The 23329-nt window shown below is 45.5% G+C and overlaps 2 long non-coding RNA genes across 5 annotated transcripts in view; one reads left to right on the top strand and one right to left on the bottom strand.

The window, feature by feature from the left end:
- Window positions 1–4091: 4091 nt before the first annotated feature.
- LOC112673723 (uncharacterized) lies at window positions 4092–5223 on the bottom strand. Its single transcript, XR_003145013.3, has 2 exons — window positions 4837–5223; window positions 4092–4422 (listed from the first exon to the last, which is right to left on the bottom strand). It is a non-coding gene; the product is annotated as an uncharacterized LOC112673723 (long non-coding RNA).
- Window positions 5224–5234: 11 nt separating this feature from the next.
- LOC112673724 (uncharacterized) overlaps window positions 5235–23329 on the top strand; it is a 46227-nt gene continuing 28132 nt past the window's right edge. For 2 of the 4 annotated variants that reach the window (XR_007405654.1, XR_007405655.1), the window contains exons 1-3: window positions 5327–5715; window positions 11825–11972; window positions 19859–20010. This is a non-coding gene — a long non-coding RNA (uncharacterized LOC112673724). Of the gene's footprint in view, window positions 5716–11824; window positions 11973–19858; window positions 20011–23329 lie in introns of all 4 variants that reach the window. The other 2 variants (XR_007405656.1, XR_003145014.3) reach the window with 2 other exon arrangements.

Here is a 23329-nt window from a genome sequence, read left to right as displayed (position 1 = left end):
CTCTGGGAGTGGGGCCCAGGGATCTGCATTTGACTTCTGTCTCAGGTGATTCTGATGTAACTACATGAGCACTGGTGCTTTGTTCCTTCTTCCTGACCCAGTTTCTCTTCAATCCCATGCCAACAACGTGCTGGGTATGGGGCATGTAGCGTGGGGTTTCCCATCCCTGACCTCCTTTAAACTCCAAAACATATCAAAAAGCAACTGCTGGAGTGTTGTAATAGAAAAGGAAATTGAGGTCCAGAGGTACACTCTGGGCCCAAGGACCCACATGTGGTAAGTCACAGAATAGGGTACTGACCTGAGTGCTTTCCCCTTGCAAATGTGAACTCCCATAGATATGCCAGCCTGGATCCAGGCCTGGGTCCAATTTTGTAATTTCCAGGCAAACGCTGGTCACTCCAGCTAAGCTTCTTGGCCAAAGGCACAGAAAAAAGCAACTAAACACATAAGCAGTTTGTGTGGGGTGGGGGAGGGCCAGCAGTTCAGGGAACAGCCTCGGGGAGGGTCGGCGTTCGGGCCTTGGGGAGGGGTCCGCGGGGGTTTGTGGTTGCCCCCAACACAGACCGGCTGTGGGTCACGTCAGCAGGACAGAAACTCACTGAACACCACTGCGGAGGCTGCGGGCTCATAGGGTCAGACAACCCAGCCGGGAGCTCTCATGGCCTCAGCCCCCTGCGCGGGACACCCACTGGGCAGCCTGTCCTGCTGACGCCCAGACTCGCTCAGTCCCTGCAGGCCTCCGTCCCTGTTCCCGAGGACTCCAGAAACTGGATGTGGGCACCACCAGAATGGGTCTGGGTGCCCCGGCCTCCCTGGGTCATGGATTCCTGCAAAGGTCTGTGCAGGGGGCGGGTGTGACTGGTAGGTAGAGCGTCACAGCAAAGCAAGCGTGACACACTGGGGCTCCTCTACTGGAAGCATCACCAGGTGGGGGGCGCACCTGACATGGGAAACCGGCTTTAAACAGGGCAGCCAAGGAAAATGGGAGAGGTCTGAGAAGAGCAGGGCAGGGAAGAGGCAGCCGTTGTTGCGCGCTGTCACGGGCCAGGCAGAGCATTAAGTGGTTTGCACCCTCCAGCCTCTATCCCTCCCTACAGGAATCATGCCCGCTCTACCAAATGAGACAGCTCGGGTTCCTGTGGGTGGTGGGCTGCGCTGGTGAGCCCAAGTCCATCAGACTCTGGGGCTCTGACCTCCGGCCCCCAGGTCATCACTCTGTGCGTCCTGTGGCTGAGAGTAGGCCACCAAACCAGGCTGCAAGCTCACCTGTCCCCCGCCTCCTGCAGGCCTCCTGGCTCAGGGGAGGATAATCCCTGGGCCCTGTGAGAGGGGAGCCGGGCCCGTCTTATTGCCCCATTTTATAGATGACAGACCTGAGTACGGTTGGGTGCCTGTCTGGCGCGCACAGTGCAGTCGCGTCCCCTGCCACTGGACTTCTCCCATCTGCCCCACATCCTGGCCGCCCTAAAGACTGCAAGGAGAGCTAGCTGGGAAAACCTTTCCCTCTGATTACATTTGCCCGGCAGAGAGTAGCCCTGGGGAAGGCTGTGGAGATGGGGTATGGGGGTTCCAGTGGGCCTGGGGCAGAACGAAGGTGAAGAAATCTCTAGAATGTATGGTCAGAGCCCTGTTTTCCCACTTGCCTGGAAAAGATGTCCCCAGTTCCCTCAACCTACCCAGAAATGCCCTCTTTCAAGGCCCTCCTGTGACTTACCTGATATTGCAGGGCTTCTCTGGCTGGGCACAAAGCCACAAAGAACACACAGAACATCCCCTCGAAGAGTCCATTTATTATAGGATATTTTATGAGGCATTCATTATATGCTACATCTTCCCACTCTTCACAATCTTTGCACTCACAAGGTACTCCCTACACCACCCAAGGTGGCTGTCCCTGCTGCAGACATGACAGCTACATTCCAGGCAGCGGGAAGGTGGGAGCAGAACAAAAACAATACCTCCCACTGAGTCAGCCTCCTCCAGGAAGCCTGCCTATTTAGTCAGGTGGCAAGGATTTAGTTGCATAGCCACACAGCTACATGGGGATCTAGGAATTGCAGTCTGTGGGCTGGGCACTCTGCCAGGTAATATTGGGGTTCTGTTAGGAGGGAACAAGGGGAATGTGGATATTGGGTGGGCAATAAGCAGTCTCGGCCCATCATGTCAAACGTGCTAAGATCCAACAAAGGGCCAGCCCAGCATCACCTGGGCCTCTGCTGGTCCTAAGGCAGGCACCACATATAGTTGGTTTGGACATTTGGATGTTTGGACATCTAGATCTGGGGCCCCAGGAAGCAATATTATTCTCCTTAATCATCCCAGGGCCAGCTATCCGGCAACCAGAGACCACCTGTATAGCCCAGAGCCCGCTACAATTACTCAAACTAACCAACCCTAAACTGTTCGCCTTGCCCTGTCTTGCCTTTCCCAAGGAAACCCCAATAAAGGTCATGGGCCAAGCACCCTCTCTCCATCTTCTGCCTCCAACCTATCCCAGTGTTTTTCCATGAGGTCCTGAACATCCTTCAAACCTCCTATCTCTAGGACCTGTGAGCATAAGAAACTCTCCTCTGGGCGACTGGCTGGCTCAATCAGTAGACCATGTGACTCTTGATCTCGGGGTGATGACTTTAAGCCCCACACTGGGTGTAGAGATTACTTAAACCAACTCTCCTGGGGCATCTGGGTGGCTCAGTGGTTGAGTGTCGGCGTTTGGCTCAGGTTGTGATCCCGGGGTCCTGGGATCGAGTCCCGCATCAGGCTCCCCACGTGGAGTGTGCTTCTCCCTCTGCCTATGTCTCTGCCTCTCTCTCTCTCTGTCTCTCATGAATAAATAAATAAATCTTAAAAAAATAAATAATAGAAAATAAATAAACCACCTCTCCTCTGTGGCCGCACCATCTCATGAAAGAACACGAACCAGGACTTCAGAGACAGAGCGTCCTCCACGCCGTGTCTCACTTCCATCTTGGTTTTGCTGGGTCACGCTGCGATAACAACCCCAAATCCCGGTGGCTCCTAACACTAAGCTATTTCTCATGCACATAGTATGTCCTTGTAGGTCTGGAGGGCTCTCCACTGCTTCTCACTCCAGGGCCCAGGGCGATGGGGCAGCCACCATCTCAAAAGTTGTCAGTAGCCACGCAGAGGGAGAGGGTCTCCACCTGGTAACAGTGCTCTGGCCTAAGGTGACAGATGTCACTTCTCACACTTCCTTAGCCAAGGCTGGTCACATGACCCTACCCAATTTCAAAAGGATGGAGAAGTGTCATCCTGCCACATGGCTGGAGGGCAGAGTGTGGGAAAAAATAAGGAGGAGGATATTACAAAGGACCCCAGGCGTGTGCCGGGCAACTGTGATCACCTGAGCACAGGCGGGGTGAGCAGCTGTGCCCTGGGGTGCTGCACTCAGCCCAGCGGGACCTACCTGGGGAGAGAGGGGCTGGAGAGAAGGAAAGAAGGGATGTCCCAGATCCAGGGGCTGTGATGCCAGACAGTCCTATGTTCCAATCCCAGCAGGGAGGCTCAGATCCCACTGCTGTGAAATCGGAAGAGCATTTCCCAGTAGGCAGAATTTTAGTGAAGATTATGGGGACGAACATGCCTTTATACTCCTGACAGCCTTTCCCTGGAAGGCAATACTCTTTGGTGGAAGACCCTTTGCCCTCCTAAGCCCTTTGATGAATTTAAGTGGGCAAATCTGAGCACAGGAGCTTGCCTGAGAGAAGCCTGGGGGAGGCAGCTGAGTGTGTGTGTGTGTGCGGGGGGGGGGGGGGGGTGCTTACAAAAGCACAATATATTCCTAAGATTTCTTTGGGAGTGACTTTCTTTGAGATGGCTTTGAAGCAGTTGATGGCGATCATGGAGGTACCCAAGCCCCCACCCCCATCGAAACTCCTAACAGATCAATTGTTCTGTGTAACAGAAAGCTGGGGGTTCCGGTGGCAGGCCACAAGACCGGAGAAAACAGAGAGGGGCTCAGGGGAAGGAAGGCAGCGTGAGGGACAGAGGTTGCCAGGTGGAATAAACACCAGAGGACGCCCTGGGAACAGGAAGGCAGCAGGAAGGTACTCTAAGAATAGGCTAAATTTTGTAAGCCCCAATTCCTTTTTACTCCTTAAATCTTGAGTCAACTCTCTCTGTTGACAGGAGGCTCACTCCTGCACCATGGGCACTCAAAGCCAACCTATGGCCACAGAGGCCTCCCTCTTCCCAGGGCAGGGTGGGGAGAACCCATATCAGAAGCTGGTCCTGGTCCTGCCCGGTGCAGAGGGACAATGTCGAGGCTCCATCTCCTCCTCGGATGACTCAAATAGCCAGTCCCAGTGGCATACTCCCCCCTCGGAGCCGAGAAACGGGGCAGAGGGTGGCAGAAAGACAAGAAAGATGTATCCGAAGACCCGGTGTTGTCTGCTGAATCTACGTGGGCATAACAATTTTGCAGATAAGATAACTGAGCCCGGGGGATCAAACAACTTCCCAGGGTAGCCCAGCCAGGCAGCCGGGGCCGCGGGGATGAGAGGCTACACCTGCCTTCTCTGCCCCCAGGGGAGGGAGGCTGGGACTCAGAGGGGGAAGGCCTTGCTCAAGGTCACACAGCAATTCAGCCAGCCGCAGAGCCAGGATGCAAGGACTCTAGATCCTGGCTGGGGAGGCTGCCAGCCTGGGAAAGCTGCCCAGCCCTTTCACCCAGTTTTTTTGCCTGGTGCTGGGGAAAGGTTGAGGCGGGCAGCAGAGGCGGCCTGATCTGAGGAATCCACCCAGGCCCAGACAGCAGGGCTGCATCCGTCCCGCTGGCTCCCGGTGGCGCGGCCAGCAGCGCTGAGAGCTCACCGGGGAAGACCGAGGACAGTCGTGCAGGAGGCCGGGAGCTCGGCCCGGTGCGAGCGCGATCTCACTAACCCGCCCGCGGCCTAGTGGGGGGCTTCTCCGCCGGCTTCCGTGTTGCCAGAGACGGCACTGGGCCGAGTGGGACCGAGGCCCCAGGACTCGCAGTCCAGTGCTCGCGTCCCGGGGCGGCCGCTCGCGGCGGGAGGGGCCTGGCTGGCGGGGAGCCAAGGCGCGGGGGAGGGCGGCCGCGGCCCGGATGCCCTCCCCGCGGGGGCCGAGCTGCTGCGGCGGATCCCCCGGCCCGCCAGGCCCGGAAGGCGCAACAATGGGCAGCCGGGAGCCGGGTTCCGGAGGCAGGGCGCGGCCGGGCGCCACCCTCACCGGGAGGACCAGGCCCCTGCGCCCGGGACCCACGAGATTGCCGCCGGCCGCCCCTGGGACCTTACTGTCTGCCGGCACCTGCCTCGCCCCTGCCGTGGCTTCTCCCCTGGGATCCTCACCTTATCCTAGTATTTAGCCCTATTTCACAGATGAAGCAGTGGAGGCACAGAGTTTAAGTAGAATGCCCAAGGTAAAGACGACGTGACGGTGAGGTCTGACCCTGGGCGGTCTGGCTCCAGGCCCTAAGCTCTTAACCACTGTTACTAGACACACACACACACACACACACACACACTCATGCCCTATATAGTTTCTCATCTTTTTCCTTTTCACTTACGTCACTGACCGCTTTCCACGTCATAAATACAGCCCTCGGTTATTCCTGTTTCAGGTCCCGACGCGCTGGGAAGATTCTATCCATGCGCCCCGCCCCCCATCCCTTTTTCCCCAGCAACTAAGGGACCTGGGTCCGGACCCCCGGCGCCCTGTCATTGAGTTAAGGTAGGCTTCCTCTAATTTAAATTGGTGATGACAGGATCCCTGGGTGGCGCAGCGGTTTGGCGCCTGCCTTTGGCCCAGGGCGCGATCCTGGAGACCCGGGATCGAATCCCACGTCGGGCTCCCGGTACATGGAGCCTGCCTCTTCTTCTGCCTATGTCTCTGCCTCTCTCTCTCTCTCTCTCTCTCTCTCTCTCTCTCTCTGACTATCACAAATAAATTTAGAAAAAATTAAAAAAAATAAATTGATGATGACAAAGGGGTGGACGGATGGGTGCTTAACCCCCTCCTAATCTCCATCAGAACCCCTCCTCCCAACCCAATAGGCACACCTTCTAGATAAGATGTGATTATGCAAACGAAGCTTAGAGACAGGCTCCCTCCTGTATCCAATCAGATTGCGGCACCCAAGCCCCTCCCAGAGAAGAGCCCAGCCAGCCTGGCGGGTAGGTTCAAGACCACGGGTTTCCTGCTTTAAACACCAGATATGGAGAACCTGCAGCTTTCTTAGACTCGGATCCAGTGAAGATTTGGAGCATGGGAAACCCGGCAAGGCCCCGCCTGGCTGGACGCCGCGAGCTCCAGACAGGAGGGGGCAGCTGGAGCTGGTACAGGGACCAACCTGGGGCTGCGCTTCCTGCCTTAGACGACTGGGAAAGGCACTTCTCACCCGTCTCCCATGCATCTGAGACAGACGGGGGGACCCCAGTGCAGAGTGGGACGAGGGAGCAGGTGTCGGGAGACATGTCAAACACACTCCATTATGGCTGCTGGAGGAAAGTCTCCGGGGAAGTGGAGGGGCTTCTCATCCAAGATTAAGGAACCAGCCGAGGCCCCCTTCCAGAGCCCGCTTTGGCCCTCACAGGCCAGCTGGGAGCACTGGATGGAGAGCCAAGATACGGAAGATTTGTGTTCTGGTTTCATTCCCACCTGTGGGCTGTTTTATAGCCTTGAACCAGTCATTCCCCCTCTCTGGGTCTCTAGCTTCCTGTTCCTACCACACCAGGGACCTCCAACGGTTCTTCTCGCTCTGACAGGTGGTCCGGCAGTGGTGCTTTTTCTTTCTGGGATCCCCTGAGCTGTCAGGTGGACGATCTGGTAGGAATCACCTTTCTGAACGTTTCTATCACCATCAATTAGTCTTTCAAGTATGGCTACTACTTGGGGGTCACCCAGCATCCACTTCTCCTTAGTAGCCGTGGGGGAAGCCTCCTCCCTCCACCTCAGCCAGGTGCAGTGAGTGAGTGGAGCTGACTCCATCCCTGACTCCATGGGGAGGAAGGTAACCAGACAGGGAAATGCCTGCATTCCATTTCCTGAGCTGTCCAGGGTAGCCATGTGACCCAATCCCAGCCAATGGCAGTCAGGTTCAGGACTTAGCCCAAATGCTGAGAAGTCTGGACGCATAAAACCTGGGAGGGCTGGCGGCTGGAGTTGCTGGCAGCCCTCCTGCCTCCCTTGGGAACGGGGCCGAGGCAGAGAAGGCAGAGCTTGGAGGTGGAGAGATCCAACTGCTGATGTAGCTCAGTACCTCCAGTCCAGCTGCGCCTGAAGCCAACTGCCCGAGGCTTTTCAGGCCCAGGAGCCTATACATACCTTTATCACTTACAGTCAGTTTCAAGTGGATTTTCTGTTGCTTACAATCGGAAGAATAGTGACTGTTTAGTTGGAGTTACTTGATTCTATTTTACCATCAATAGTAAGATAATTTTTTAAAGGAAAATATTATATCCATTTATTTAAATAACAGCTTTTTGATGAAAAAAGCATATCAGGTATGCCCTTAAAAGACTGACAGTATGGCAGCCCAGGTGGCTTAGCGGTTTAGCCCCGCCTTCAGCCCAGGGCATGATCCTGGAGACCCAGGATGGAGCTCTTGCATGGAGCCTACTCCTCCCTCTACTTGTGTCTCTGCCTCTCTCTCTCTCTCTCTCTCTCTCTCTGTGTCTCTCATGAATGAATAAATAAATAAAATCTTAAGAAAAAAAAAGACTGACAATAGTATGCTTTTGTTAATAAAATTGTCTCTTTTAGCGATTTGATCAAAGTTCTTCATATTTAGAGTCTAAACTTTCTTTGGAAGAATCTGGCAATTTTTACTTCTAATTGCATCACCTGGCTGGCGATAGACTGTAAACTTAACCTTATGTTTTCATGTGGCGTCATTTTAGAAGTCTTGTTAAGTGATAATTAGGGATCCAAGCTGGTAAAATTCCATCAGGCTTGACTGCAACCACCGGAACCACTGGATAGCCCACAGTGAAGACACTTAATCACCCTCCGCCCACTGATTGGCATGTTTCTTAGACATCGGTTGTGGAGCATATCCTCATCCCAAAAAACGTTAAGATGCCAGTGTGGGGCTGGTCTGTCAGAACTAGTTCTGATGGAGTTATCATTTCCTGCAGGACAGGCACCAAGCTAAGCAGAACAGAGTTATGACCTTGGGCAAGTAACATCACCAGGCTATTTCTGTGTTGCCTTGTCTGTAGATGAAAATAATAGCTTCACGAGGTGTTGGGAAGATTTAATGAAAAAATCTGTGTAACACTCTTAGAACAGTGTTGGCATATAAGGACTGCCCAATACTTATCAGTTATTGTTGTTTTAATTCTCACACCTACCCTTTGAGGTCAAGAGGATGATCCTACTCTGTGGTTTAGAAACTGAGATCAAAGACATGGAGGGACATGTCCCAGGTCACTCATCTGGGAAGGAGATGTTGGATCTGGGACTCAAAGTCACCCTGCCCAGTACCCAGGCTTATGTTTTTGACCATAATGCCACATGGACCTCCAAGGGTACAGGCTGGGGCAGACCAGGAGAACTTGAGGTCTAGTTCTTAGACATGGAGCAGGGAAAAGTCAGACTTACTCACCAGCCAAGCTCACTGTCCAGACCACTGTCTTAGTCTGATTGTGGAATCGTGGACCTTTGAGAACTCCAGAGAGAGAAAACATCATGGCCTTTGAAGAGATGGGACTTGTCCAAGGCCATGCAGCTAGAGAGTGATAGAGCTCTGGCTGGAACTCCCCATTCCCTGACTCCTCACATATCCTCATGCTTCATAGCCCACCCCTTCCCCCCAGCCCACGTCCCCCTGCCTTGCTCCTTGCAGGGTCTCAACATTCACTGGCATTTCAAATATGTACTTTGGAATCAGGCCATCCTTGGATTTGAATCCTCCTTCTGCCACTTATTAACTACATAATCCTGAGCCTTACAGTCCTCACCTGTTCAATGGGCTACCAAAGCCCATCTCATGGAGTTAGCACAAAGTTTTGGGGGACATCAGGGCTGAGTACAACCTGGCACAGAATTTGCATGCAGCAGCCATTTCCCCCCTCACCTCCTATGCAACATAACTACTAATATTAATAATCTGAAATAAAATGAATAATAAGGATAATGGGCAGAAAAGAAAAGCAGATACTGAAAGTTTCTTATTGAACATATATATATATATAATTGCGGCCGTGAAAAGTAACAAATTGAACACATACAAAATTATAGTTTTGTAAATAAGAAAAGAAAATTGTAATGAATTAATACTTTTAAGTCACTTTTTTTTTTTTTTTGTAAAAAGGAAAAAGAGCAGATTAAGAAACACTTGCAAAAGAGTGAACCCATGGTGGTCAGAGTGTGTGATGTGCACAGGCCAGTGTGAGGCTCCTGGAGCTCGGCTTTGGCCTCTGGCAGTCACAGAGTTGGCGCTGCCTGTCCTCCATCTGCTGTTTAAATGCAAGGGTCTGGGGAGCACTGCATGGAGCACCAGCGGCTGAAGTTGAGTTGAACCATTCCCAGCTGTTACTAAACTTGAAGCCAATGTCTGTGGTTGATTCTGGGTATGTTGGGAGCCAAGTGTACAATGGGGTTTTCTGGACTACCTTCTGTGTCGAACCCAGTGTTTATCATAGTTCATGTTGTCTTCTAATGTGCTAATCTCATATTCAACCTTACAGTAACAGCAGTGATTGTTTAGAACGTAGACTAACAAAATATTTTGACTGGGAGGAGAAATTTCATCACCAGCTTCAGTGAGAGCTGCCAGTGCAGAGTGATAATAAAAAGCAGACTCACTTTTAGAGGTTTCATTAGTGTTTTTCAACTTTGTGCAGATGACGCTCCTTCGTTGCCTGCACTGGGCAGATCTACCTCTGCCCCCCCCCCCCATTCCCCCCATGCCAGTACTCCACTGTGCTCATCTCATGTGTTGTTTTGATGATCAGAACATGATTTAACCACTGGGCATCCCCAGGAAGGGGTGAATGAGGAAGGGAGGCAGGCAGCTGGGAACAGGGAGCCATGGCTTCTGAGTCCTAGGCCTAACTCAATTTATAACATGCTGTGTGTCTTAGGGAAGTCACACCCTCTCTTAGGCCGTGAATGCTCTGTAGCGGCCCCTCATGTGAAGGGAGCTGAATGCCTGTGCTCTGGCAGCCCCTAACTCCCAACGACCCCTGCCATTGGAGCTACATTGTTGCCCTGTGGCCACCCCGTTTCCAGCCTGTAAGAAATGCCTTCCTAGCGTCCCGCTGTTGCAGAGGCCCCACAGCTCCAGGCTGGGGCCCCAAATGACATCTCTTCATCCTGTCAGTCAGCCGTCTTCTTTCTGGTGGGCTATGCTACAGCAGAGCTTGGTTAGAAAACAGCCTCATTTCCTGCCTGGAACCTCTGCTCCCCTCCCACTTTTCATCTGATGGCTCTCTGACCAGCTGTGGAACACCAGACTGCCTGGAAGAGAACACACACTCAGGCGTACACCCTAACTTCACATTGATCTAGCCAAGGGTAGATCTCGTGGAAGCAAGGAGGTCACAGGGCAAGAGCAGATGCAGTTGAGGGTGGCCCAGCTTCTTCCTGTCCTTAGGGTTCTCTGTGGGGCCTCAAGTTGCTATTTCTAGGTAGCTCCTTCCAGAGCAGAGAAAAAGGCTGAGTTCTTGCTATGCCACAAAGTCTTTTATACTTGGGTTTCATCAAAGTCCAAGAGAACATACATAACAATGGAGGCAGGTTCTCAAAAGGAATGTTTACCAAGGTCGAATTCTCTGGTTTCTGAGGCTTTATTTAGTACCTCCATTTCCAGCCCTCTAGTGACCTAAGTTGTCTTCCCAAGCTCACCTGGCATTGAAGGACCCTCCATGTCTTTTTGTGGCTTGATAGTTCATTTCTTTTTATGGCTGAATAATACTCCATTGTCTGGGTACAATAGTTTGCTTACCCACTCACCAATGAAGAACATTTTGGTTGTTTCCGGTTCTTAGATATTATGAATAAAGCTGCTATAAACATTCACACGTTTTTCATGTAGATGTAACTTTTCTTAAGATTTATTTATTATTTGAGAGAAAGTGCATGTGCATGTGCACGCACACACGTGGAGGGAGGGGCAGAAGGAGAGGAAGAGAGGAAATCCCAAGGAGACTCTGCACTGAGGGCAGAGCCTGACATGGGGCTTGATCTCACCACCCTGAGATCATGCCCCGAGCCAAAATCAAAAGTTGGACACTTAACCACCCAAGCCACCCAGGTGCCCCTACACACAACTTTTCAATGCAATTGGGTATGTTGGAGCACAACTGCTGGATTGCATAGTAAGAATATATTTACTTTTGTAAGAACTACCAAATTGTCTTCCAAGGTGACTGTACCATTTTGCATCCCTGTCAGCAATGAATGAGAATTTCTATCACTTTTTATCTTTGCCAGTTTTTGGTATTATCAGTTTCGTGGATATTAGCCATTGTAAAGGTATGAAGTGATATCTCATTTTAATTCACAATCCCCTAATGGCATGGTATTGAGCATCTTTGATATACGTATTTGCAATCTGTATATTTTCCTTGGTGATGTGTCTGTTCAGATCTTTTGCCCATTTTTGAATTAGGTTTTTTTTCTTATTATTGAGTTTTAAATACTCTTTGCATAGTTTGGGTACCAGTCCTTTATCAAATATGTTTTGCAAATATCTTCAGTCTGGAGAAGTGGCTTATCTTTCCAATCTCCTAACATTTTTCCACAAAGCTGAAGTTTTAACTTTTAACAAAGTCCAATGGAATCATTTTTTTCTCCTATGGATTTTTTTTAAAGATTTTATTTACTTATTTGACAGAGTGTGCACAAGCAAGGGGAGTGGCAGGCAGAAGGAAAGGAAGAAGCAGGCTCCCTGCTGAGCAGAAGCCCAATGTGGGGCTCGATTCCAGGACCCTAGAATCATGACCTGAACTGAAGGCAGGCGGTCAACCAACTGAACCACCCAGGTGCCTCATATGGATTGTGCTTTTAGTGTTGAATTTAAAAATTAACTGACAAACCCAAGGTCACTCAGATTTGCTCTTATGTTAGATTCTATAGTTTTGTACTTTATACTCTAAGATACATTTTGAGTTAGTTTTGTAACAAGCATAAGGGCTGAATCTAGCTTCACTTTTTTTGTATATGGATGCCCAATTGTTCTAGCACCATTTGTTGAAAAGATTATCCTTTCACCATTGAATTGCCTTTACTCTTTTGTCAAAGATCAGTTGACTACATTTGTGTGGGTCTATTTCTGAGCTTTGTTCTGTTTCACTGATCGATCTGTGTATTTTTTCACCAATGTGACACTGTCTTGATTACTGTAGATCTATATGGTAGGCCTTAAAGTCGGGTAGTGTGAATCCTCTGAATTCACAGAGTCTGAATTCACAGAATGAAGACTTCATTCTTTTTCAGTACTGTGTTGGCCATTCTGGGCCCTTTGCCTTTTCATATATTAAGTTAGGTCGTCAATATGAAAAAAAAAAGCTTACTGGGTTTTCATTGGGATTATGTTGAATTTATAGATGGAATTAGGGAGAACTGACATTTTAAAAATATTTAGTCTGTCTATCCATGCACACGAACTCTCTTCTACATTTATTTATATCTTTGATTCCTTTCATTGGAGTTTTATAATCTTCTTTATATAAAGCTTATACCTATTTTGTTGGACAGATGCCTCCACATTTCATTATTTTTGCTGCTAATGTAAATGGTATTGTGTTTCCAACTACTCATTGCTGGCAATGGAAAGCAACTGACCTTTACATACTAACTTTATATCCTGTGACCTTCTTATAATCACTTAATATTTCCAGATTTTTTTGGTCAAATTTCTGGGATTTTATACATAGACAGCCATGTCCACCATGCACAAAGACAGTTTTATTTATGCCCTCCCCCTGCATATATATACTTTCTTTTCTTACTGAATTAACTAGAACTTCAGTCCAACGTTGAATAGGAGTGGTGAGAGGGGACAACTTCACATATTCTTAACTTAAGGGGGAAAGTATCCAGTGTCTCTCCAATAAATATGATGCTAACCATAGGATTATGGTAAACATTCTCTATCAATGTTTGAGAATGTTCCCTATTAACCATAAGTTGAAAGTTTTTATAATGAACGGGTGTTGGATTTTGTCAAACGCTTTTTCTGCATCTACTGATAGATCATGATTTTTCTCCTTCAGCCTGTTAATGTGATCATGTTGAATGACCGAATCAGATTTCCATACCTAGAATAAGTCTTATTTGGTCAGGTTGTGTAAGTCTTTTTTATATATTGCTAGATTTGATTTGCTAATATTTTTTGAGTATTTTTGCATCTACATTCATGAAAGATATTGGTCTGTAATATTCCTTCCTTATAAATGTCTTAATATGGTTTTTGTCTATTTCTTTAGTAAATATTGGCCTATTCAAATTATTTCTCCTTTTATGAGTTTAGGTGGTTTGTGTCTTTCAAGGAATTGGCCCACTTCATCTACGTTAACAAATTTATGGGCATAAAGCTCTTCATAATATTCCTTTATTATCCTTTCAACGACCCCTCCTTCATGTCTGATATTTGTAATTTGTTCTTTCTTTTTTCTTGGTTAGCTTGGGAGGCTTATGAATTTTAATTATTTTTTTCCCCAAAGAACCAGTTTCAGTTTTGATCTCTACTGATCTCCTATTTTCAATTTCATTGATTTCTATTTTTTTAAAGATTTATTTGAGATGGACGCATATCTGGAAAACCAAAAACTACCAAAACTGGAACAGGAAGAAATAGAAAACCTGAACAGGCCAATAATCAGGAGGAAATTGAAGCAGTCATCAAAAACCTCCCAAGACACAAAAGTCCAGGGCCAGATGGCTTTCCAGGGGAATTCTATCAAACGTTTAAAGAAGAAATAATACCTATTCTCCTAAAGCTGTTCCGAAAGGTAGAAAGGGATGGAATACTTCCAAATTCATTTTATGAGGCCAGCATCACCTTAATTCCCAAGACCCCACCAAAAGGAGAATTACAGACCAATATCCCTGACGAACACAGATGCAAAAAGTCTCAACAAGATACTAGCCAGCAGGATCCAACAATACATCAAGAAAATGATTCACCATGACCAAGTGGGATTTATCCCCGGGATGCGAGGCTGGTTCAACACTCATAAAACAATCAACATGATAGATCATATCAACAAGAAAAAAAACAAGAACCATATGATCCTCTCAATAGATGCAGAGAAAGCAGTTGACAAAAGAGCATCCATTCCTGATCAAAACTCTTCAGAGTGTAGGGATAGAGGGAACATTCCTCAGCATCTTAAAAGCCATCTACGAAAAGCCCACAGCAAATATCATTCTCAATGGGGAAGCACTGGGAGCCTTTCCCCTAAGATCAGGAACAAGACAGGGATGTCCACTCTCACCACTGCTATTCAACATAGTACTAGAAGTTCTAGCCTCAGCAATAAGACAACAAAAAGAAATAAAAGGCATTCAAATTGGCAAAGAGGAAGTCAAACTCTTCCTCTTTGCAGATGACATGATACTGTACATAGAAAACCCAAAAGACTCCTCCCCAAGGTTGCTGGAACTCATACAGCAATTTGGGAGTGTGGCAGGATACAAAATCAATGCCCAGAAATCAATGGCATTTCTATACACTAACCATGAAACTGAAGAAAGAGAAAAGGAGTCAATCCCATTTACAATTGCACCAAAAGCATAAGATACCTAGGAATAAACCTAACCAAAGAGGTAAAGGATCTATACCCTAAAAACTACAGAACTCTTCTGAAAGAAACTGAGGAAGACACAAAGAGATGGAAAAATATTCCATGCTCATGGATTGGAAGAATTAATACTGTGAAAATATCAATGCTACCCAGGGCAATTTACACATATAATGCAATCCCTATCAAAATACCATGGACTTTCTTCAGAGAGTTGGAACAAATAATCTTAAGATTTGTATGGAATCAGAAAAGACCCCGAATAGCCAGGGACGTACTGAAAAAGAAAACCAGAGCTGGGGGCATCACAATGCCGGATTTCAGGTTGTACTACAAAGCTGTGATCATCAGGACAGTATGGTACTGGCACAAAAACAGACACATAGATCAATGGAATAGAATAGAGAACCCAGAAGAGGGCCCTCAACTCTATGGGCAACTAATATTTGACAAAGCAGGAAAGACTATCCACTGGAAAAAGGACAGTCTCTTCAATAAATGGTGCTGGGAAAATTGGACAGCCACGTGCGGAAGAATGAAAGTAGACCATTCTCTTACACCAAACACAAAGATAAACTCAAAATGGTTGAAAGATCTAAATATGAGACAAGAATCCATCAAAATCCTGGAGGAGAACACAGGCAACACCCTTTTTGAACTTGGCCACAGCAACTTCTTTCAAGATACATTCATGAAGGCCAGGGAAACAAAAGCAAAATGAATTATTGGGACTTCATCAAGATAAAAAGCTTCTGCACAGCAAAAGAAACAGTCAACAAAACTAAAAGACAACGTATAGAATGGGAGAAGATATTTGCAAATGACCTATCAGATAAAGGGCTAGTATCCAAGATCTATAAAGAACTTAATAAACTCAACAGCAAAGAAACAAACAATCCAATCATGAAATGGGCAAAAGACATGAACAGAAATCTCACAGAGGAAGACATAGACATGGCCAACAAGCACATGAGAAAATCTCCGCATCACCTGCCATCAGGGAAATACAAATCAAAACCACAATGAGATACCACCTCACACCAGTGAGAATGGGGAAAATTAACAAGACGGGAAACAACAAATGTTGGAGAGGATGTGGAGAAAGGGGGACCCTCTTGCACTGTTGGTGGGAATGTGAACTGGTACAGCCACTCTGGAAAACTGTGTGGAGGTTCCTCAAAGAATAGAACTGCCCTACGACCCAGCAATTGCACTGCTGGGGATTTACCCCAAAGATACAGATGCATAAAACGCCGGGATACCAGCACCCCAATGTTTATAGCAGTAATATCCACAGTAGCCAAACTGTGGAAGGAGCCTCAGTGTCCATCGAGAGATGAAAGGATAAAGAAGCTGTGGTCTATGTATCCAATGGAATATTCCTCAGCCATTAGAAACTACGAATACCCACCATTTGCTTCGACGTGGATGGAACTGGAGGGTATTATGCTGAGTGAAGTAGGTCAATCGGAGGACAAACATTATATGGTCTCATTCATTTGGGGAATATAAAAAATAGTGAAAGGGAATAAAGGCGAAAGGAGAGAAAATGAGTGGGAAATATCAGTGAGGGAGACAGAACATGAGAGGCTCCTAACTCTGGGAAACAATTAAGGGGTGGTGGAAAGGGAGGTGGGTGGGGGGATGGGGCGCCTGGGTGACAGGCACTGAGGGGGGCACTTAACAGGATGAGCACTGGGTGTTATGCTATATGTTGGCAAATCGAAATCCAATAAAAAAATGTACAAAAAAAAGAAAGATTTGAGAGAGAGAGAAAACACTTGAGAGAGCGCATGAATGGGGATTGGGGAGCAGAGGGAGAAGAGGTTCCCAGCAGAGCAGGAAACTACACAGGGCTCCAACCCAGGACATAGGATCATGACCTGAGCCAGAGGCAGACAGTTAACTGACTGAACTACCCGCCACCCCAATTTCCTTGATTTCTGATTTAATTTTTTATTATTTCTTTTCTTCTGCTTATATAGCTCTTCCTTCTCTATTTTATTTTTTATTTAAATTCAAGTTAGTTAACAAATAGTGTAGTATTGTTTTCAACTCAGGAGTAGAATTTAGTGATTCATCACTTACATATAATACCCAGTGCTCATCACAAGTGTCCTCCTTAATATCCATCACCTATTTAGCCCACCCCCGCCCACCTCCAATCTAGCAACCCTCAGTTTGTTCTCTATAGTTGAGTCTCTTACAGTTTGCCTCCCACTCTGTTTTTATCCTATTTTATTTTTACTTCTCTTCCCTATGTTCATGTTTTGTTTTTTAAATTCCACATGAGTGAAATCATATCTTTCTCTGACTTATTTCTTATTTCTTATTCTTATCTTAGCATAATGCCCTCTGGTTTCATCCATGTTGTTGCAAATGGCAAGATTTCATTCTTTCTGATCATATCTCTTTTAGTCATTCATCAGTCGACGGACACCTTCTCTAGTTTATTAAGGTGGAAGCTTAGATTGTTGATTTCAGATCTTTTCTGATATACATATTTAATGCAATAAATTTCCCTCTAAGCATGGCTTTTCATACATTTTGTTGTGTTTTCATTTAACTCAAAATATTTATATATTTCTTGAGACTTCTTTGATCCATGCATTATTTAGAAGTATGTTGCTTAATCTCCAAATATGTTAGATTTTCCAGCTATCTCTCTGTTATACATTTCCAATTTAATTCCATTGTGGTCTAAGAGCAAACTTCATATGATTTCTATTCTTTCAAAACTTTTCAGGTGTGTTTTATGGCCCAGAATGTGGTCTTCTTTTTTTTTTTTTTTTTTTTTTTTTTTAAGATTTTGTTTATGAGAGAGAGAGAGAGAGAGAGAGGCAGAGACACAGGCAGAGGGAGAAGCAGGCTCCATGCAGGGAGCCTGACGTGGGACTCCATCCTGGGTCTCCAGGATCAGGCCCTGAGCTGAAGGCGGCGCTAAACCACTGAGCCACCCAGGCTGCCCTGTATGTTTTTTTAATTAGGCTCCATGCCCAACATGAGGCTTAAAACTCAGGACCCTGAGGTCAAGAGCGGCATGCTCTATCAAATGATCCAGGCAGGTGCCCCAAACACAAAGACTTTATCTTTCATTTGTATAGACCTGAGTTTCTAACCTATAATCATTTTACTTCTCCCTGAAGAACTTTTAATATTTTTTGGAAGGCAGGTCTACTGGCCACAACTTCCTTTGGTTTTTGTCTAAGACTATTTCTCCTACACTTTTGAATGATAATTTTGCTGATTATAGAATTGTAGGCTGGTTTCTTTCAACACTTTAAATATTTCACTCCACTCTTCTTGCTTGCATGGTTTCTAATTGCGAAATCTAATGTAATGCTCATCCTTGTTCCTTGATAGGTAAGGTACATTTTGTTCCACTTTGGCTTCTTTCAAACATTTTTTCTTTGTCTTTGTTTTCCTGCAATTTGACTTTTTTAAGTTTACTTTTTTTTTTTTTTTTTTAGTAATCTCTACATACAACATGGAGCCCAAGGATCAATAGTTGCATGCTCTTCTGAGTCAGCCAGGCACCCCTATTTTCCTGCAATTTGAATAGGATACACTTAGGTGTAGATTTTTGGTGTTTCTTCTGCTTGGTATTTTCTGAGCTTCCTGGATTTGTGGTCTGGTGTCTATCATTAATTCTGGAAAACTCTAAGCCATTACCACTACTTCTTTCTCTCTCTTCTCCTTCTAGTTTTCCTGCTTTATGTATGCACTTTTTTTTTTACTGTATAATTATTTTTAATGTCCAGTGTTTATAACATGAGGGCCAGAGCTTTCTCCTCAACTCAAGTTTATAAATATTTGATTGGCTTATGAGGCCAATAGGGATATTTCTTGTCTAATTTGGTTTCTGGGAAGACTTCATTAGTTCCTCAGTGTTCATCTGATCAAATGGAATTATGTTCATCTTCTCTAGCTCTTTTTCATATTCCTCTATCCTGGTCTAGAGAGAGACAAAAACTCAGCACAACTTTTCGCATCTTCTTTTTCTTCAGTATCCACCTGAACAGTTTATTTATCCTCTGGCAAAGGAAGCTTCTTCTCAAAGTCATCTACCAAGCCAGGCTTTATCACACTGGCCTTGTAGTTAGCCCAGTTGATAGCAGGTGGTTTCTCAGGGAGCATAGCCAATCTGGAGGTAAGAGGCTCATTCTACAATTTCAGGAGTTAGCAATGGCCTTCTGGTTTGGGGGTATGATTTTCCCCCAAGCTACCTAATCGATGGCTTTTAGAGCAAGTTTTCACCCAGCCATCTTGAGATCCTTCACCAACCCTGGCAGCCCACAGTCCACCTATGCTACACCTTTTGTAAATGTCCCACAGTTCCTAGATATTTTTCATTTTTTTCATTATTTTTTCCAGCTTTATTGAGATATAGCATATAACATTGTGTAATGTTAGGTGTACAGCATGATGATTTGACATATATTGCAAAGTATGGCCACAATAGGGTTAGTTAACACCTCCATCATTTTGCATGATTACTACTTCTCTTTTTTTCTGGTGAGAACATTATAGATCTACTTTCCTAGCAACTTCCAAGTACATAATACAGTATTGTTAGCTATAGTCACCCTTGCTATATGTTAGATCCTCAAAACATATTTATCTTCTAAAAGTTTGTAACATTTAACCAAATATCTCCAGTTTCCTTCATCCCTCACCCTTAGAAACCACCATTCTACTCTCTGTGTCTGTGAATTTGGCTGTTAGGTGCACACTATTTTAGGATTTTTATGAGTTCTTGGTTTGGGGTTCATGCAGCCTCTTTAATCTGTAGGTTTATGTCTTTTGCCAAATTTGGGAAGCTTTCTGCTATTATTTAAGTATATTTTCTGCACTCCTTCTCTTCTTAAGGGATTCCAGTGACAGACATATATTTTGGTATTTTCCCACAGACCCCTAAAGTTCTGTTCATTTGTTGTTTTTTTGTTCAGATTGTAGGATTTTTAGTGGTCTGTCTCCAAGGTCCTGCTTTCCTTTGTCTCTGTCATCTCTAATGGGTCTCTAATAAATAAAATCTTTTAAAAATAAATAATAAAATCCTTGTTAGATAATCCCAACATCTATGTCATCTTGATGTTAACATTTGTTTGTTTTTTGTTTTTTAGAATTAAGGTAAGCTCTGCCCAACATGGAGCTCAAATTCACGGCCCAGAGATCAAGAGTCACTCACTATACTGACTGAGCCAGCCAGGCACCATATGTTAGCCATCTGTTGATTGCCCTTTCTCATTCCAGTTCAGCCTTCTTCTGGCTTTTGGTATGATGCATATTTTATTTTATCCTGGACTTTTTGGGTATTATATTACGAGTTAGTGGTTCCTTTTAAAAACTATTTTCGTATGTATTTGACTTGTTCAAGTTCAAAATGAAAACCATGGCTCACTTTTGTGGCCTGTGTTTGAATGTCAGTTTAGTTTTAAATAAGTCCTATTTTTTAAAAAGATTTTATTATTTATTCATGAGAGATACAGAGAGAGGGGTAGAGACACAGGCAGAGGAAGAAGCAGGGTCCCTGTGGGGAGCCCGATGTGGTACCCAATCCCAGGACCCCGGGATCACAACCTGAGCCAAAGACAGACGCTCAACCCCTGAACCACCCAGGAGTCCCCAAATCAGTCCTATTTTAGTCTGCCCTATGGTGTGCTACCCAGAGGCCAATCTGAAACAGTACAGTCTTCTACATCATAGTTCAATTCTCAAAGCTTTCTATGTTAATTCTGGTGGGTTTCACACATAGGTCACTTGTAGGTGTGCCCTGGACTTCATATACAAATTCAAACAATCTCTTTCTGCAGCTCCCTCTTCTTTGTTACCCTCCCCCCACACCCTAGCTGTGACGGGGTGGGTGCTGCCTCTGTTACCTTTGCTTAGTGCAAGGATAGCAACAGAGCTCTACCCTGCTGTTACAACACTCCATGGGGATGGGAGAGAGGGATTCACGCTGATTGCATTTGTGCAGAATGGGGCTGGCTGACAAGAGCTCCACATCAGTCCTCACTAGTAAGGGGAGAGGACTACTCACATAGTAGTACATAGGAGGGATGGTGGACAGGCTCCACGCCACAGCCTCCCCAAAGCCAGCTGAAAAGGGAGGGCTGTGGCTTATTTTATGGTGTTTGCCCAAGAAAGAGCAAGTATTGTCAAAAGGTCTTTCAGGGCACCTGGGTGGCTCAAGTGGTTGAGTGTCTGCCTTTGGCTCAGGACGTGATCCAGGGATCTTGGGATCTAGTCCCACAATGGTCTCCCTGCAGGAAGCCTGCCTCTCCCCCTGCCTATATCTTTGCCTCTCTCTTTGGGTCTCTCATGAATAAATATATTTAAAAAAAAAAGTCTTTCATTGCTGTCCTTCCCAGCCTTTGACTCCAGAAGGGTGGGCTTTTGTTGGGACTTTGTGCTTTGGTGATGGTTTTGGGTTTGACCTTCTCTGGTGTCCAGGATAGGATCTAGTAAGTAGTAAAGCTTGTGAGGTCTCCCAACTAGGTTATCACTTGAGACCTAAGTTGTCTAGCCAGTTTTATCTTTTTTCCACCATCAGAACAGTCTGATAGTTGCTTTACATATTTTGTCAAGTTTTTGGTTGTAGTAAGTAGAAGGAATAGGGTAGAATCCACTTACTCATCTTGTTTGGAAACGGAAGCCCCATATATTTTTTCAAAATCAACTTTTTGAGGTATAATTTACATGCACTAAAACGTATCCATTTATAATACACATTTCCATGAGTTTCAACAAAGGTATATATATACCCATGCAACCACAATCAAAATAGAGAACATTCTCATCTCCCCAAAAGTTTCCTTTGTGCCTTTTCCCAAGCAATTCCCCTCCTCCCAGGCCTGACAAGCACTGATCTATGTGACGATGGATTAGATTTGTCTTTTCCAGAGTTTCAGATAAAATCAAACAGAATGTATTCTTTGATAAAAGTCTACCTTTTTTTCGTTCAGTGTATCTGAGATTCATATGTACCACTAGGTGTATCAGCAGTTCATTCCTTTTCATTTCTTAGTAGGATTCCATTATTTTTTTGTCTGTGCTTTCGTCTGGGTTGTTGCCATCCTCTGCTCTTACCTGGCAAACTTCAAAAGCCAATGACCCCCCAGTAGCTCCCCCAGCCACCGCTGCTGCGTTTCTGCTCTCAGAGCTCCTTCTGTGATTCAAGGGAGAAAAAGCTTGCTACATCATTTAATGTTAGTACTTCCTTCAAGGCAGGGGTAGGATACAATTTCAGAATAAAAAGGATGGTTTCTTCTGGATTTCTTCTCTATCCTGGTCTAGAGAGAGACAAAAACTCAGCACAACTTTTCGCATCTTCTTTTTCTTCAGTAAAGAAAGAGCAGAGCACTGATCTGCTCTGTCATATGCTTACTAATCATGGGCTCAGACCAAAGTATATGAAAACAATCACTCTCTTGGCAGGGAATTTTAGGGGTTTATAACTTTGGTCTTATAGTGTTGTGTCCTCTGAATTAGTAATAAGAGTATGGATATGCTCTTCATTTTATGCAAAAATAACTACCAGATCACAGTGATGCATAACTAACACCATCCCTCCATGTTGAATTCCCAGTGGCTTGTGATGAACTGGGTACCTCGCCAAACACACTTATCCACATTGTCAGGTTCTCTGTCTTCTGTCTAACCCATGCCCTCATATCCCTAGCAGAAGAAATTCGGTATTCCATGCATCTGATTCCTTTGTTGTTGTTGTTGTTGTTTTTTCCCATCTGATTCCATTGTGATGGCAAGTGACACACTAGCCAGGGGATGATCTGACCTTGTATTCTCTCCTGGCTAGTTACATTTACAAAGTGGATTCATGATTTCTCTGACTGCTGTCTTCACCAAATTCTGCATTCAGACTCACAAATGAAGTGCTAAGTGGTTTTTATATAGGAAAACAAAGCAAGTTTTGTTTTCTACCAGTGCAAAGTTGGGTATACTCTTTTTAAAAATAATATTTCCCATTTAGCAAAGTCCTAAGGTAAATAGATGGTTGCCAGGTTTCTAGTTATACTGGTTTCTGTACTATCTATCTGTTCAGACACAAGCTCCTTTTAAAATGTGCCTAGTCAGAATTTCTTCATATACTGCAACCAAAACAACATATTGCAACAGATGGAATACAGAAGTAGATGTGAGAATTCAGCTGTCTTCTATTAAGCCAGGCATTAAAGAGATTGGCAAAAAAAAAATAAAATAAAATAAAATAATGACATTCTTTTGTTATTTTATTTTTAATTTTTTTAGAGAGAGAGAGCATGTGAGCACAGGGCAGGGGTGGGCAGAGAGGGAGAATCTTGTTTTTTTTTAATTAAAAAATATTTTTTTGCATATTTTTTATTGGAGTTCAATTTGCCAACCTATAGCATAACACCCAGTGCTCATCCCATCAAGTGCCCCCTTCAGTGCCCATCACCCAGTGCCCCCAAGCCCCTGCCCACCTCCCCTTCCATTACCCCTTGTTCGTTTCCCAGAGTTAGAGGAGTTGCAGAGGGAGAATCTTAAGCAGGCTCAAAGCTCTGCACTGGGCTCACCAGGGCTCATTCTCACAACCCTGGAATCATGACCTGAGC

The sequence above is a fragment of the Canis lupus genome, chromosome 24 (assembly GCF_003254725.2).
Source record: "Canis lupus dingo isolate Sandy chromosome 24, ASM325472v2, whole genome shotgun sequence".
NCBI classification, from domain to species: domain Eukaryota; kingdom Metazoa; phylum Chordata; class Mammalia; order Carnivora; family Canidae; genus Canis; species Canis lupus.
The sequence above is the reverse complement of the archived record's forward strand: the minus strand, read 5'-3'. Positions and strand labels throughout refer to the sequence as shown.